At 43.2% G+C, this 15,443-nt stretch overlaps 7 non-coding genes across 7 annotated transcripts; 6 read left to right on the forward strand and 1 right to left on the reverse strand.

The window, feature by feature from the left end:
• Window positions 1-2,540: 2,540 nt before the first annotated feature.
• trnay-gua (transfer RNA tyrosine (anticodon GUA)) lies at window positions 2,541-2,629 on the forward strand. Its single transcript is given in 2 exon segments — window positions 2,541-2,577; window positions 2,594-2,629. It is a non-coding gene; the product is annotated as a tRNA-Tyr (tRNA).
• A 235-nt stretch (window positions 2,630-2,864) lies between these two features.
• Window positions 2,865-2,937, forward strand: trnak-uuu (transfer RNA lysine (anticodon UUU)). Its single transcript has one exon. It is a non-coding gene; the product is annotated as a tRNA-Lys (tRNA).
• A 3,551-nt stretch (window positions 2,938-6,488) lies between these two features.
• On the forward strand, window positions 6,489-6,561 carry trnak-uuu (transfer RNA lysine (anticodon UUU)). The gene has a single exon. It is a non-coding gene; the product is annotated as a tRNA-Lys (tRNA).
• Window positions 6,562-9,898: 3,337 nt separating this feature from the next.
• trnay-gua (transfer RNA tyrosine (anticodon GUA)) lies at window positions 9,899-9,987 on the forward strand. Its single transcript is given in 2 exon segments — window positions 9,899-9,935; window positions 9,952-9,987. It is a non-coding gene; the product is annotated as a tRNA-Tyr (tRNA).
• A 3,400-nt stretch (window positions 9,988-13,387) lies between these two features.
• On the forward strand, window positions 13,388-13,476 carry trnay-gua (transfer RNA tyrosine (anticodon GUA)). Its single transcript is given in 2 exon segments — window positions 13,388-13,424; window positions 13,441-13,476. It is a non-coding gene; the product is annotated as a tRNA-Tyr (tRNA).
• A 235-nt stretch (window positions 13,477-13,711) lies between these two features.
• On the forward strand, window positions 13,712-13,784 carry trnak-uuu (transfer RNA lysine (anticodon UUU)). The gene has a single exon. It is a non-coding gene; the product is annotated as a tRNA-Lys (tRNA).
• Window positions 13,785-15,178: 1,394 nt separating this feature from the next.
• Window positions 15,179-15,285, reverse strand: LOC136725715 (U6 spliceosomal RNA). Its single transcript, XR_010807664.1, has one exon. It is a non-coding gene; the product is annotated as a U6 spliceosomal RNA (small nuclear RNA).
• Window positions 15,286-15,443: the final 158 nt, after the last annotated feature.

The following is a 15,443-nucleotide window of genomic DNA, read 5'->3' on the forward strand; positions in this document are numbered from 1 at the left end:
GTTTTGTGTGCAGACTGAACGCACACCTGAGCCGAGCACGATCACAATACATATCCACAGTTAATCTAAGCAGTATCATATTGTAACCATTTCGGTCTGTTATCAACCCTTCCGGATCCAAAACCAGGAGTCAGACACCCTTTTCGGTGGACATGCTGTTGACTTCTCACAAGCACCATCTGCCTTCACAAAGGCAGCGCTAGCAGTGGAAAGAACGAAGAACTGCAGAAGAAACGCCGGGGCTATTTAGAGCCCGATTATTCAACACAGAGGGGGGAAACCAAAGCCAAATGAGACTTAGAGGAACAGGAGACATCCAACAACAGTATAAAGATGAAAAGGAATTCACCACATGTCCCTTTAATCAATTGCCTTGCAGTTCCACTGTGTAGCGTTATGTTGGGTGTATTTTGATAAGAGCATTTGGGCTCTGAGCTGAAGCACTGATCTAAAGAAGACCTCTCCACCCCCAAAGTTATCAGATTTCCTTTGCTCATCAGCTTGGAACTGGTTTGCATCAAAGTGACAGTTTTGGGGAGGATGGCACCGAGAAGAGGCCAAATAGGTTGAATCCTGCTATGAGATGTCTGGAGAAAGGGGCCTGTAGGTGATAAAAACTCTTTGAAGTGGACGAGAGCCGAAATCCCGACATAGAGCTACGAACCCGGGCCAACCGGCATTTCCAAATGATGGCATGGATTGACATCAGTCATAAATCAAGCCCCCCTCCATTAGGACACTGGGGGCTGAAACCGAAATCCAATCTCAAGAACTCAAGAACCAATCACCTACTGATCTGACAGACTATAAGGAACAGTGCACAGTCTCTCTCTCTCTCTCTCTCTTTCTCTCTCACCTGAACCAGTAACTCGCTGCCACAGCTCAACCTGTAGCTCTGTTGCCCGAACCAGAACCAGAAACCAACCAAGTCTTTGCCGGCAACAGAAGAGTTAAACTGGGAGAAGTAGATTGAGCCGTACGAAGAATTCTATTAAAGGACTATATTAAAGAAAGAACTTTACAGACTGCGCATGCCCGCCTGTGCCCACCTGATCAGTGGAGTTTTACAGCTGGACAATTGAGTAAGTCGAATGTATATGAAAGTGTTCAGTCATTTAAATAGCTATTTGAGTCTTAAGAAACTTGACCCTTGGAACGAACAGGGCCCTGCTTTCCTCAAAGACTTTGTCTTCAAGTAACTACGGTGGAACCCTGCTTACAAAGAAGATTTTGTGCACAACCTTGGAGCCTTCAAACCAGTGGAAAATCTGTTTGGAAAAGACTCTAATTTCGCGAAACCCCAATTTCCAGGTGCATCGACTGAGTGGAAGTTCTTGGACAAAGCCGAACCGCACTGCCTTTGTTCCAAACCACACGGACCATATGCCGTGTGCTGTGATCTGAGCCCGAAGACAGAGAGGCCTCTCTGCGACGAAGTTCAGATAAGTTTAACAGTTTGGAGTTCATGATTCATGACATTTGAGAAATCAATTAGAAATGTTATTCTGTGATTCATAACTCTAGAATGTGTAATATCATTTAGTTTTCTTAAATATAAATGTGTGTTGCATTAAACTGTTTTGTTGATAATTTTAGAAATAAAATCTGTCAACCCCGAGAAATATCTTCTCATTCCTGTTTAACTGTTTAGTCTGAAATTGACACAAGTCAATAGACGTTAGATAATTGGTGTCCCTGCCTATCCATGATCATTGAATAATAATCAGTTAAGGGAAATTGTGGTAACAAGTAACGATAGGATCTTTCTCGGCACCTAAACGTAAATGAGACTGATATATATATAACGAGAAGTTACCTGACATAAATACTAACCTGCGTAGTTATTTAATGTCTGACTAACAATACTAACGAGAGACTCACCTTCGTCTTACTAACCGGTATTGTAGTTAATGTGTTTATAACCTTTTTTGTTTAACGATTTGTGTGTTATCATATGCGATCCCATGGTCTTTGATTTGGTCACGGAAGTGATTTGTCTTTGATTTGTTGATCTAGAGTTGAATTTTAATTAGCTTTTCCCTTTTGTATAATTAGTGTAGTGCTACATTTAGTCTTTGTTTTTGAATAAATTTAACAATTTATATCTTTGGAATTGGTGTCTGTGTCCAATTATTACAGAAATTGAGTTCTACAAGATTCCAGGATTCGTGATAAGGTGATACTATAAATTCACTTCTTAAATTGAAATTTATAAGTGTACCTTACGATACAACTGATAGCACTGCAACTCAGTGTAGGTGTGCGTTCAGTCCGGCAAACACAACATTTCAGTTATGAAACGCTTTCTACAGGTGATGTATAAATGTAATATTTTCACACATTTGAATAAGTTTGATTTGATACAAGATTTATGAAGTTGACCAAACAAAATGACATAATATTTTTCAGGGGATAAAAATCTCACGACACAATTGGGTAGTCCTCACGGCACACGGGTTGAAAACCACTGAGCCAAGCCACGGTGCTTCTTGGCTTTGCACGGCCACTGAGACTGCCAGGGGAAGACGGTGAGAAGCTTCCCTTCGATAGCTCAGTTGGTAGAGCGGAGGACTGTAGGTTTCAGACAGCGGGCATCCTTAGGTCGCTGGTTCAATTCCGGCTCGAAGGAAGGCGTGATTATGGCTTGACATCGGTTTTGGACGAGCTCCCAAATGTCAAGCCATTGGAATTGCATGAGGACAAGGAGAAAACACCGGAAATTCGGATTTGCTGTGGAGAACTCGCATTGCCCAAACATCTCATATGCATGTGACCCTTTTCACCCTGAGCCCAGTTTTCTAAACCGGCCAGAAAGCGGTCTGGAACAATCATGAAGCCAACACATTGTGAAGCACTTCACTGAAGCCCGGGTAGCTCAGCCGGTAGAGCATCAGACTTTTAATCTGAGGGTCCAGGGTTCGAGTCCCTGTTCGGGCGCCTTGTTGACCGAGGGCCATGATGGTGAAAAGCCTGGATGGCCTTCCAGGTGACAATGAAATATGCAGTTGCGTCTATGCAAGGTGTCTAGTCCTCTTTGCTTCTTTCGGCAAATATCCAGCCTGGGCAAGTCAAGCCAGGAACTCTGAGAGATGTTTTTGCCGTTGACGACGTGTCACTTTAGAACAGCACAACATGCATCTCTACTTGATTTGGCACAATCTGTGAGGGTTGGGCCAACACAACGTGTCCACACATTTGCAGGCGTCTTGAAATACTTGGAATGACCTGTGGCCCCATGCCATGCAGAAGTCCACAGCTATGCGTGTCAGCATGCTCTGCTCCTCATCCCCAATGTGCTACTTGTAAGAACTGTATAAAAAGCGACAGAGAACGTGATCAGCAAAGAAACACAATTCTCCTGAGAACGACAATCATCGTGCCGATCGTAATCTCAGTGCATACCTGGATGCCCAACAAGCCAAGCCAGTGGTTCCCAAGCGTTGTAATGCCACGGCACACTTTGCTGAGACCAAAAACCTTCGCGGCGCACCAACATGAAAAAAAAAAAAAAGGATTTACTAGGTATTGTCTCACCTGAATGGCAACAGGCTGCTAAAGCTATTATCACACGCACATTGCATGTTAAAGTATGTCAGTAAGGGAGTAATTAAAAGGGCAAATGTGTGAAGTGCAAGGAGTGGCCCTTAGTGGTTAAGTAAAAAAGTACACAGACAAACTAAATAATCCCTTGATACATATCATTTATTTAGTGCAGACAGACCAAGACCAGCCACAATAAACTATTCGCAGTAAATATAAATTCACAGCAAAATAGGTTCAGTTCACAATATCCTATAACAAGCTGCACAAAGGCAGCGCTAGCAGTGGAAAGAACGAAGAACTGCAGGAGAAACGCCGGGGCTATTTAGAGCCCGATTATTCAACACAGAGGGGGAAAACCAAGGCCAAATGAGACTTAGAGGAACAGGAGACATCCAACAACAGTATAAAGATAAAAAGGAATTCACCACATGTCCCTTTAATCAATTGCCTTGCAGTTCCACTGTGTAGCATTATGTTGGGTGTATTTTGATAAGAGCATTTGGGCTCTGAGCTGAAGCACTGATCTAAAGAAGACCTCTCCACCCCCAAAGTTATCAGATTTCCTTTGCTCATCAGCTTGGAACTGGTTTGCATCAAAGTGACAGTTTTGGGGAGGATGGCACCGAGAAGAGGCCAAATAGGTTGAATCCTGCTATGAGATGTCTGGAGAAAGGGGCCTGTAGGTGATAAAAACTCTTTGAAGTGGACGAGAGCCGAAATCCCGACATAGAGCTACGAACCCGGGCCAACCGGCATTTCCAAAAGATGGCATGGATTGACATCAGTCATAAATCAAGCCCCCCTCCATTAGGACACTGGGGGCTGAAACCGAAATCCAATCTCAAGAACTCAAGAACCAATCACCTATTGATCTGACAGACTATAAGGAACAGTGCACAGTCTCTCTCTCTCTCTCTCTCTCTCTTTCTCTCTCTCTCTCTTTCTCTCTCACCTGAACCAGTAACTCGCTGCCACAGTTCAACCAGTAGCTCTGTTGCCCGAACCGGAACCAGAAACCAACCAAGTCTTTGCCGGCAACAGAAGAGTTAAACTGGGAGAAGGAGATTGAGCCGTACGAAGAATTCTTTTAAAGGACTTTATTAAATAAAGAACTTTACAGACTGCGCATGCCCGCCTGTGCCCACCTGATCAGTGGAGTTTTACAGCTGGACAATTGAGTAAGTCGAATGTATATGAAAGTGTTCAGTCATTTAAATAGCTATTTGAGTCTTAAGAAACTTGACCCTTGGAACGAACAGGGCCCTGCTTTCCTCAAAGACTTTGTCTTCAAGTAACTACGGTGGAACCCTGCTTACAAAGAAGATTTTGTGCACAACCTTGGAGCCTTCAAACCAGTGGAAAATCTGTTTGGAAAAGACTCTAATTTCGCGAAACCCCAACTTCCAGGTGCATCGACTGAGTGGAAGTTCTTGGACAAAGCCGAACCGCACTGCCTTTGTTCCAAACCACACGGACCATGTGCCGTGTGCTGTGATCTGAGCCCGAAGACAGAGAGGCCTCTCTGCGACGAAGTTCAGATAAGTTTAACAGTTTGGAGTTCATGATTCATGACATTTGAGAAATCAATTAGAAATGTTATTCTGTGATTCATAACTCTAGAATGTGTAATATCATTTAGTTTTCTTAAATATAAATGTGTGTTGCATTAAACTGTTTTGTTGATAATTTTAGAAATAAAATCTGTCAACCCCGAGAAATATCTTCTCATTCCTGTTTAACTGTTTAGTCTGAAATTGACACAAGTCAATAGACGTTAGATAATTGGTGTCCCTGCCTATCCATGATCATTGAATAATAATCAGTTAAGGGAAATTGTGGTAACAAGTAACGATAGGATCTTTCTCGGCACCTAAACGTAAATGAGACTGATATATATATAACGAGAAGTTACCTGACATAAATACTAACCTGCGTAGTTATTTAATGTCTGACTAACAATACTAACGAGAGACTCACCTTCGTCTTACTAACCGGTATTGTAGTTAATGTGTTTATAACCTTTTTTGTTTAACGATTTGTGTGTTATCATATGCGATCCCATGGTCTTTGATTTGGTCACGGAAGTGATTTGTCTTTGATTTGTTGATCTAGAGTTGAATTTTAATTAGCTTTTCCCTTTTGTATAATTAGTGTAGTGCTACATTTAGTCTTTGTTTTTGAATAAATTTAACAATTTATATCTTTGGAATTGGTGTCTGTGTCCAATTATCACAGAAATTGAGTTCTACAAGATTCCAGGATTCGTGATAAGGTGATACTATAAATTCACTTCTTAAATTGAAATTTATAAGTGTACCTTACGATACAACTGATAGCACTGCAACTCAGTGTAGGTGTGCGTTCAGTCCGGCAAACACAACATTTCAGTTATGAAACGCTTTCTACAGGTGATGTATAAATGTAATATTTTCACACATTTGAATAAGTTTGATTTGATACAAGATTTATGAAGTTGACCAAACAAAATGACATAATATTTTTCAGGGGATAAAAATCTCACGACACAATTGGGTAGTCCTCACGGCACACGGGTTGAAAACCACTGAGCCAAGCCACGGTGCTTCTTGGCTTTGCACGGCCACTGAGACTGCCAGGGGAAGACGTTGAGAAGTTTCCCTTCGATAGCTCAGTTGGTAGAGCGGAGGACTGTAGGTTTCAGGCAGCGGGCATCCTTAGGTCGCTCGAAGGAAGGCGTGATTATGGTTTGACATCGGTTTTGGACGAGCTCCCAAATGTCAAGCCATTGGAATTGCATGAGGACAAGGAGAAAACACCGGAAATTCGGATTTGCAGTGGAAAACTCGCATTGCCCAAACATCTCATATGCATGTGACCCTTTTCACCCTGAGCCCAGTTTTCTAAACCGGCCAGAAAGCGGTCTGGAACAATCATGAAGCCAACACATTGTAAAGCACTTCACTGAAGCCCGGGTAGCTCAGCCGGTAGAGCATCAGACTTTTAATCTGAGGGTCCAGGGTTCGAGTCCCTGTTTGGGCGCCTTGTTGACCGAGGGCCATAATGGTGAAAAGCCTGGATGGCCTTCCAGGTGACAATGAAATATGCAGTTGCGTCTAGACAAGGTGTCTAGTCCTCTTTGCTTCTTTCGGCAAATATCCAGCCTGGGCAAGTGTTGTCTTCCAGAGGCAAGTCAAGCCAGGAACTCTGAGAGATGTTTTTGCCGTTGACGACGTGTCACTTTAGAACAGCACAACATGCATCTCTACTTGACTTGGCACAATCTGTGAGGGTTGGGCCAACACAACGTGTCCACACATTTGTAGGCGTCTTGAAATACTTGGAATGACCTGTGGCCCCATGCCATGCAGAAGTCCACAGCTATGCGTGTCAGCATGCTCTGCTCCTCATCCCCAATGTGCCACTTGTAAGAACTGTGTAAAAAGCGACAGAGAACGTGATCAGCAAAGAAACACAATTCTCCTGAGAACGACAATCATCGTGCCGATCGTAATCTCAGTGCATACCTGGATGCCCAACAAGCCAAGCCAGTGGTTCCCAAGCGTTGTAATGCCACGGCACACTTTGCTGAGACCAAAAACCTTCGCGGCGCACCAACATGAAAAAAAAAAAAAAGGATTTACTAGGTATTGTCTCACCTGAATGGCAACAGGCTGCTAAAACTAATATCACACGCACATTGCATGTTAAAGTATGTCAGTAAGGGAGTAATTAAAAGGGCAAATGTGTGAAGTGCAAGGAGTGGCCCTTAGTGGTTAGGTAAAAAATTACACAGACAAACTAAATAATCCCTTGATACAAATCATTTATTTAGTGCAGACAGACCAAGACCAGCCACAATAAACTATTCGCAGTAAATATAAATTCACAGCAAAATAGGTTCAGTTCACAATATCCTATAACAAGCTGTATGTTACGAAGTGGTTAAACGTTACAAAGGGCATTACAATTGTTGAAAAACAATAGCACACGGATCAAACATGCTATCCCCGCCGTTTTATTCGATTCGATTAGACGTTTCGCGACCGAAATGTTTTGTGTGCAGACGGAACGCACACCTGAGCCGAGCACGATCACAATACATATCCACAGTTAATCTAAGCAGTATCATATTGTAACCGTTTCGGTCTGTTATCAACCCTTCCGGATCCAAAACCAGGAGTCAGACACCCTTTTCGGTGGACACGCTGTTGACTTCTCACAAGCACCATCTGCCTTCACAAAGGCAGCGCTAGCAGTGGAAAGAACGAAGAACTGCAGGAGAAACGCCGGGGCTATTTAGAGCCCGATTATTCAACACAGAGGGGGGAAACCAAAGCCAAATGAGACAAAGTGACAGTTTTGGGGAGGATGGCACCGAGAAGAGGCCAAATAGGTTGAATCCTGCTATGAGATGTCTGGAGAAAGGGGCCTGTAGGTGATAAAAACTCTTTGAAGTGGACGAGAGCCGAAATCCCGACATAGAGCTACGAACCCGGGCCAACCGGCATTTCCAAAAGATGGCATGGATTGACATCAGTCATAAATCAAGCCCCCCTCCATTAGGACACTGGGGGCTGAAACCGAAATCCAATCTCAAGAACTCAAGAACCAATCACCTATTGATCTGACAGACTATAAGGAACAGTGCACAGTCTCTCTCTCTCTCTCTCTCTCTCTCTCTTTCTCTCTCACCTGAACCAGTAACTTGCTGCCACAGCTCAACCTGTAGCTCTGTTGCCCAAACCGGAACCAGAAACCAACCAAGTCTTTGCCGGCAACAGAAGAGTTAAACTGGGAGAAGGAGATTGAGCCGTACGAAGAATTCTTTTAAAGGACTTTATTAAATAAAGAACTTTACAGACTGCGCATGCCCGCCTGTGCCCACCTGATCAGTGGAGTTTTACAGCTGGACAATTGAGTAAGTCGAATGTATATGAAAGTGTTCAGTCATTTAAATAGCTATTTGAGTCTTAAGAAACTTGACCCTTGGAACGAACAGGGCCCTGCTTTCCTCAAAGACTTTGTCTTCAAGTAACTACGGTGGAACCCTGCTTACAAAGAAGATTTTGTGCACAACCTTGGAGCCTTCAAACCAGTGGAAAATCTGTTTGGAAAAGACTCTAATTTCGCGAAACCCCAACTTCCAGGTGCATCGACTGAGTGGAAGTTCTCGGACAAAGCCGAACCGCACTGCCTTTGTTCCAAACCACACGGACCATGTGCCGTGTGCTGTGATCTGAGCCCGAAGACAGAGAGGCCTCTCTGCGACGAAGTTCAGATAAGTTTAACAGTTTGGAGTTCATGATTCATGACATTTGAGAAATCAGTTAGAAATGTTATTCTGTGATTCATAACTCTAGAATGTGTAATATCATTTAGTTTTCTTAAATATAAATGTGTGTTGCATTAAACTGTTTTGTTGATAATTTTAGAAATAAAATCTGTCAACCCCGAGAAATATCTTCTCATTCCTGTTTAACTGTTTAGTCTGAAATTGACACAAGTCAATAGACGTTAGATTATTGGTGGCCCTGCCTATCCTTGATCATTGAATAATAATCAGTTAAGGGAAATTGTGGTAACAAGTAATGATAGGATCTTTCTCGGCACCTAAACGTAAATGAGACTGATATATATATAACGAGAAGTTACCTGACATAAATACTAACCTGCGTAGTTATTTAATGTCTGACTAACAATACTAACGAGAGACTCACCTTCGTCTTACTAACCGGTATTGTAGTTAATGTGTTTATAACCTTTTTTGTTTAACGATTTGTGTGTTATCATATGCGATCCCATGGTCTTTGATTTGGTCACGGAAGTGATTTGTCTTTGATTTGTTGATCTAGAGTTGAATTTTAATTAGCTTTTCCCTTTTGTATAATTAGTGTAGTGCTACATTTAGTCTTTGGTTTTGAATAAATTTAACAATTTATATCTTTGGAATTGGTGTCTGTGTCCAATTATTACAGAAATTGAGTTCTACAAGATTCCAGGATTCGTGATAAGGTGATACTATAAATTCACTTCTTAAATTGAAATTTATAAGTGTACCTTACGATACAACTGATAGCACTGCAACTCAGTGTAGGTGTGCGTTCAGTCCGGCAAACACAAAATTTCAGTTATGAAACGCTTTCTACAGGTGATGTATAAATGTAATATTTTCACACATTTGAATAAGTTTGATTTGATACAAGATTTATGAAGTTGACCAAACAAAATGACATAATATTTTTCAGGGGATAAAAATCTCACGACACAATTGGGTAGTCCTCACGGCACACGGGTTGAAAACCACTGAGCCAAGCCACGGTGCTTCTTGGCGTTGCACGGCCACTGAGACTGCCAGGGGAAGACAGTGAGAAGCTTCCCTTTGATAGCTCAGTTGGTAGAGTGGAGGACTGTAGGTTTCAGGCAGCGGGCATCCTTAGGTCGCTGGTTCAATTCCTGCTCGAAGGAAGGCGTGATTATGGTTTGACATCGGTTTTTTGACGAGCTCCCAAATGTCAAGCCATTGGAATTGCATGAGGACAAGGAGAAAACACCGGAAATTCGGATTTGCTGTGGAAAACTCGCATTGGCCAAACATCTCATATGCATGTGACCCTTTTCAATATCCAGCCTGGGCAAGTGTTGTCTTCCAGAGGCAAGTCAAGCCAGGAACTCTTAGAGATGTTTTTGCCGTTGACGATGTGTCACTTTAGAACAGCACAACATGCATCTCTACTTGACTTGGCACAATCTGTGAGGGTTGGGCCAACACAACGTGTCCACACATTTGCAGGCGTCTTGAAATACTTGGAATGACCTGTGGCCCCATGCCATGCAGAAGTCCACAGCTATGCGTGTCAGCATGCTCTGCTCCTCATCCCCAATGTGCCACTTGTAAGAACTGTGTAAAAAGCGACAGAGAACGTGATCAGCAAAGAAACACAATTCTCCTGAGAACGACAATCATCGTGCCGATCGTAATCTCAGTGCATACCTGGATGCCCAACAAGCCAAGCCAGTGGTTCCCAAGCATTGTAATGCCACGGCACACTTTGCTGAGACCAAAAACCTTCGCGGCGCACCAACATGAAAAAAAAAAAAAAGGATTTACTAGGTATTGTCTCACCTGAATGGCAACAGGCTGCTAAAACTATTATCACATGCACATTGCATGTTAAAGTATGTCAGTAAGGGAGTAATTAAAAGGGCAAATGTGTGAAGTGCAAGGAGTGGCCCTTAGTGGTTAGGTAAAATAGTACACAGACAAACTAAATAATCCCTTGATACAAATCATTTATTTAGTGCAGACAGACCAAGACCAGCCACAATAAACTATTCGCAGTAAATATAAATTCACAGCAAAATAGGTTCAGTTCACAATATCCTATAACAAGCTGTATTTAACGAAGTGGTTAAACGTTACAAAGGGCATTACAATTGTTGAAAAACAATAGCACACGGATCAAACATGCTATCCCCGCCGTTTTATTCGATTTGATTAGACGTTTCGCGACCGAAATGTTTTGTGTGCAGACTGAATGCACACCTGAGCCGAGCACGATCACAATACATATCCACAGTTAATCTAAGCAGTATCATATTGTAACCGTTTCGGTCTGTTATCAACCCTTCCGGATCCAAAACCAGGAGTCAGACACCCTTTTCGGTGGACACGCTGTTGACTTCTCACAAGCACCATCTGCCTTCACAAAGGCAGCGCTAGCAGTGGAAAGAACGAAGAACTGCAGGAGAAACGCCGGGGCTATTTAGAGCCCGATTATTCAACACAGAGGGGGGAAACCAAAGCCAAATGAGACAAAGTGACAGTTTTGGGGAGGATGGCACCGAGAAGAGGCCAAATAGGTTGAATCCTGCTATGAGATGTCTGGAGAAAGGGGCCTGTAGGTGATAAAAACTCTTTGAAGTGGACGAGAGCCGAAATCCCGACATAGAGCTACGAACCCGGGCCAACCGGCATTTCCAAAAGATGGCATGGATTGACATCAGTCATAAATCAAGCCCCCCTCCATTAGGACACTGGGGGCTGAAACCGAAATCCAATCTCAAGAACTCAAGAACCAATCACCTATTGATCTGACAGACTATAAGGAACAGTGCACAGTCTCTCTCTCTCTCTCTCTCTCTCTCTCTCTCTCTCTCTCTCTCTCTCTCTTTCTCTCTCACCTGAACCAGTAACTCGCTGCCACAGCTCAACCTGTAGCTCTGTTGCCCGAACCGGAACCAGAAACCAACCAAGTCTTTGCCAGCAACAGAAGAGTTAAACTGGGAGAAGGAGATTGAGCCGTACGAAGAATTCTTTTAAAGGACTTTATTAAATAAAGAACTTTACAGACTGCGCATGCCCGCCTGTGCCCACCTGATCAGTGGAGTTTTACAGCTGGACAATTGAGTAAGTCGAATGTATATGAAAGTGTTCAGTCATTTAAATAGCTATTTGAGTCTTAAGAAACTTGACCCTTGGAACGAACAGGGCCCTGCTTTCCTCAAAGACTTTGTCTTCAAGTAACTACGGTGGAACCCTGCTTACAAAGAAGATTTTGTGCACAACCTTGGAGCCTTCAAACCAGTGGAAAATCTGTTTGGAAAAGACTCTAATTTCGCGAAACCCCAACTTCCAGGTGCATCGACTGAGTGGAAGTTCTTGGACAAAGCCGAACCGCACTGCCTTTGTTCCAAACCACACGGACCATGTGCCGTGTGCTGTGATCTGAGCCCGAAGACAGAGAGGCCTCTCTGCGACGAAGTTCAGATAAGTTTAACAGTTTGGAGTTCATGATTCATGACATTTGAGAAATCAATTAGAAATGTTATTCTGTGATTCATAACTCTTGAATGTGTAATATCATTTAGTTTTCTTAAATATAAATGTGTGTTGCATTAAACTGTTTTGTTGATAATTTTAGAAATAAAATCTGTCAACCCCGAGAAATATCTTCTCATTCCTGTTTAACTGTTTAGTCTGAAATTGACACAAGTCAATAGACGTTAGATTATTGGTGGCCCTGCCTATCCTTGATCATTGAATAATAATCAGTTAAGGGAAATTGTGGTAACAAGTAATGATAGGATCTTTCTCGGCACCTAAACGTAAATGAGACTGATATATATATCACGAGAAGTTACCTGACATAAATACTAACCTGCGTAGTTATTTAATGTCTGACTAACAATACTAACGAGAGACTCACCTTCGTCTTACTAACCGGTATTGTAGTTAATGTGTTTATAACCTTTTTTGTTTAACGATTTGTGTGTTATCATATGCGATCCCATGGTCTTTGATTTGGTCACGGAAGTGATTTGTCTTTGATTTGTTGATCTAGAGTTGAATTTTAATTAGCTTTTCCCTTTTGTATAATTAGTGTAGTGCTACATTTAGTCTTTGGTTTTGAATAAATTTAACAATTTATATCTTTGGAATTGGTGTCTGTGTCCAATTATTACAGAAATTGAGTTCTACAAGATTCCAGGATTCGTGATAAGGTGATACTATAAATTCACTTCTTAAATTGAAATTTATAAGTGTACCTTACGATACAACTGATAGCACTGCAACTCAGTGTAGGTGTGCGTTCAGTCCGGCAAACACAACATTTCAGTTATGAAACGCTTTCTACAGGTGATGTATAAATGTAATATTTTCACACATTTGAATAAGTTTGATTTGATACAAGATTTATGAAGTTGACCAAACAAAATGACATAATATTTTTCAGGGGATAAAAATCTCACGACACAATTGGGTAGTACTCACGGTACACGGGTTGAAAACCACTGAGCCAAGCCACGGTGCTTCTTGGCTTTGCACAGCCACAGAGACTTCCAGAGGAAGACGGTGAGAAGCTTCCCTTTGATAGCTCAGTTGGTAGAGTGGAGGACTGTAGGTTTCAGGCAGCGGGCTTCCTTAGGTCGCTGGTTCAATTCCGGCTCGAAGAAAGGCGTGATTATGGTTTGACATCGGTTTTGGACGAGCTCCCAAATGTCAAGCCATTGGAATTGCATGAGGACAAGGAAAAAACCCCGGAAATTCGGATTTGTTGTGGAGAACTCGCATTGCCCACACATCTCATATGCATGTGACCCTTTTCACCCTGAGCCCAGTTTTCTAAACCGTCCAGAAAGCGGTCTGGAAATATCATGAAGCCAACACATTGTGAAGCACCTCACTGAAGCCCGGGTAGTTCAGCCGGTAGAGCATCAGACTTTTAATCCGAGGGTCCAGGGTTCAAGTCCCTGTTTGGGTGCCTTGTTGACCGAGGGCCATGATGGTAAAATGACAATGAAATCTGCAGTTGCGTCTAGGCGAGGTGTCTAGTCCTCTTTGCTTCTTTCGGCAAATATCCAGCCTGTTGTCTTCCAGAGGCAAGTCAAGCCAGGAACTCTGAGAGGTGTTTTTGCCGTTGACGACGTGTCACTTTAGAACAGCACAACATGCATCTCTACTTGACTTGGCACAATCTGTGAGGGTTGGGCCAACACAACGTGTCCACACATTTGCAGTCGTCTTGAAATACTTGGAATGACCTGTGGCCCCATGCCATGCAGAAGTCCACAGCTATGCGTGTCAGCATGCTCTGCTCCTCATCCCCAATGTGCCACTTGTAAGAACTGTGTAAAAAGCGACAGAGAACGTGATCAGCAAAGAAACACAATTCTCCTGAGAACGACAATCATCGTGCCGATCGTAATCTCAGTGCATACCTGGATGCCCAACAAGCCAAGCCAGTGGTTCCCAAGCGTTGTAATGCCACGGCACACTTTGCTGAGACCAAAAACCTTCGCGGCGCACCAACATGAAAAAATAAATAAAAGGATTTACTAGTTATTGTCTCAGCTGAATGGCAACAGGCTGCTAAAACTATTATCACACGCACATTGCATGTTAATGTATGTCAGTAAGGGAGTAATTAAAAGGGCAAATGTGTGAAGTGCAAGGAGTGGCCTTTAGTGGTTAGGTAAAAAAGTACACAGACAAACTAAATAATCCCTTGATACAAATCATTTATTTAGTGCAGACAGACCAAGACCAGCCACAATAAACTATTCGCAGTAAATATAAATTCACAGCAAAATAGGTTCAGTTCAAAATATCCTATAACAAGCTGTATGTAACGAAGTGGTTAAACGTTACAAAGGGCATTACAATTGTTGAAAAACAATAGCACACGGATCAAACATGCTATCCCCGCCATTTTATTCGATTTGATTAGACGTTTCGCGACCGAAATGTTTTGTGTGCGGACTGAACGCACACCTGAGCCGAGCACGATCACAATACATATTCACAATTAATCTAAGCAGTATCATATTGTAACCGTTTCGGTCTGTTATCAACCCTTCCGGATCCAAAACCAGGAGTCAGACACCCTTTTCGGTGGACACGCTGTTGACTTCTCACAAGCACCATCCGCCTTCACAGAGGCAGCGCTAGCAGTGGAAAGAACAAAAACGGAGGGAAAATTCGCTTGCGCCGAACGGGGTCGAGAGATCCGCTGTGACGCAGGAGTGCGAGAGGACTCGACACCACCGAGCACGGGCGCGAGAGGGAGAGATACCCACGGTGTGAGAAACCGCCCGCGACGCAAGCACCAGATGCCCGCAAGGACAATGGGAACCGGCGCGCTACCGAGAAACTGACCAAGATATGGAACGCTTCACGAATTTGCGTGTCATCCTTGCACAGGGGCCATGCAAATCTTCTCTGTATCGTTCCAGTTTTATTATACGTATTGCCGTCGCGAACACAAGGGCTGGGTTAGAGAGCACCCGCCTTTGTACCCAGGTGGGCCGGGGGAGCGAGGCGACTCGCTGTTTGGGGCCGGGAAGCCTGTCCCACTCCCTGCTCGTTGGCGCTGAGGCCGGGGGCCTTCCCTGGAGAGACTCTAGCGCCTCTCTTTCACCAA

Source organism: Amia ocellicauda, unplaced genomic scaffold (genome assembly GCF_036373705.1).
Source record: "Amia ocellicauda isolate fAmiCal2 unplaced genomic scaffold, fAmiCal2.hap1 HAP1_SCAFFOLD_220, whole genome shotgun sequence".
In the NCBI taxonomy this organism is placed as follows: domain Eukaryota; kingdom Metazoa; phylum Chordata; class Actinopteri; order Amiiformes; family Amiidae; genus Amia; species Amia ocellicauda.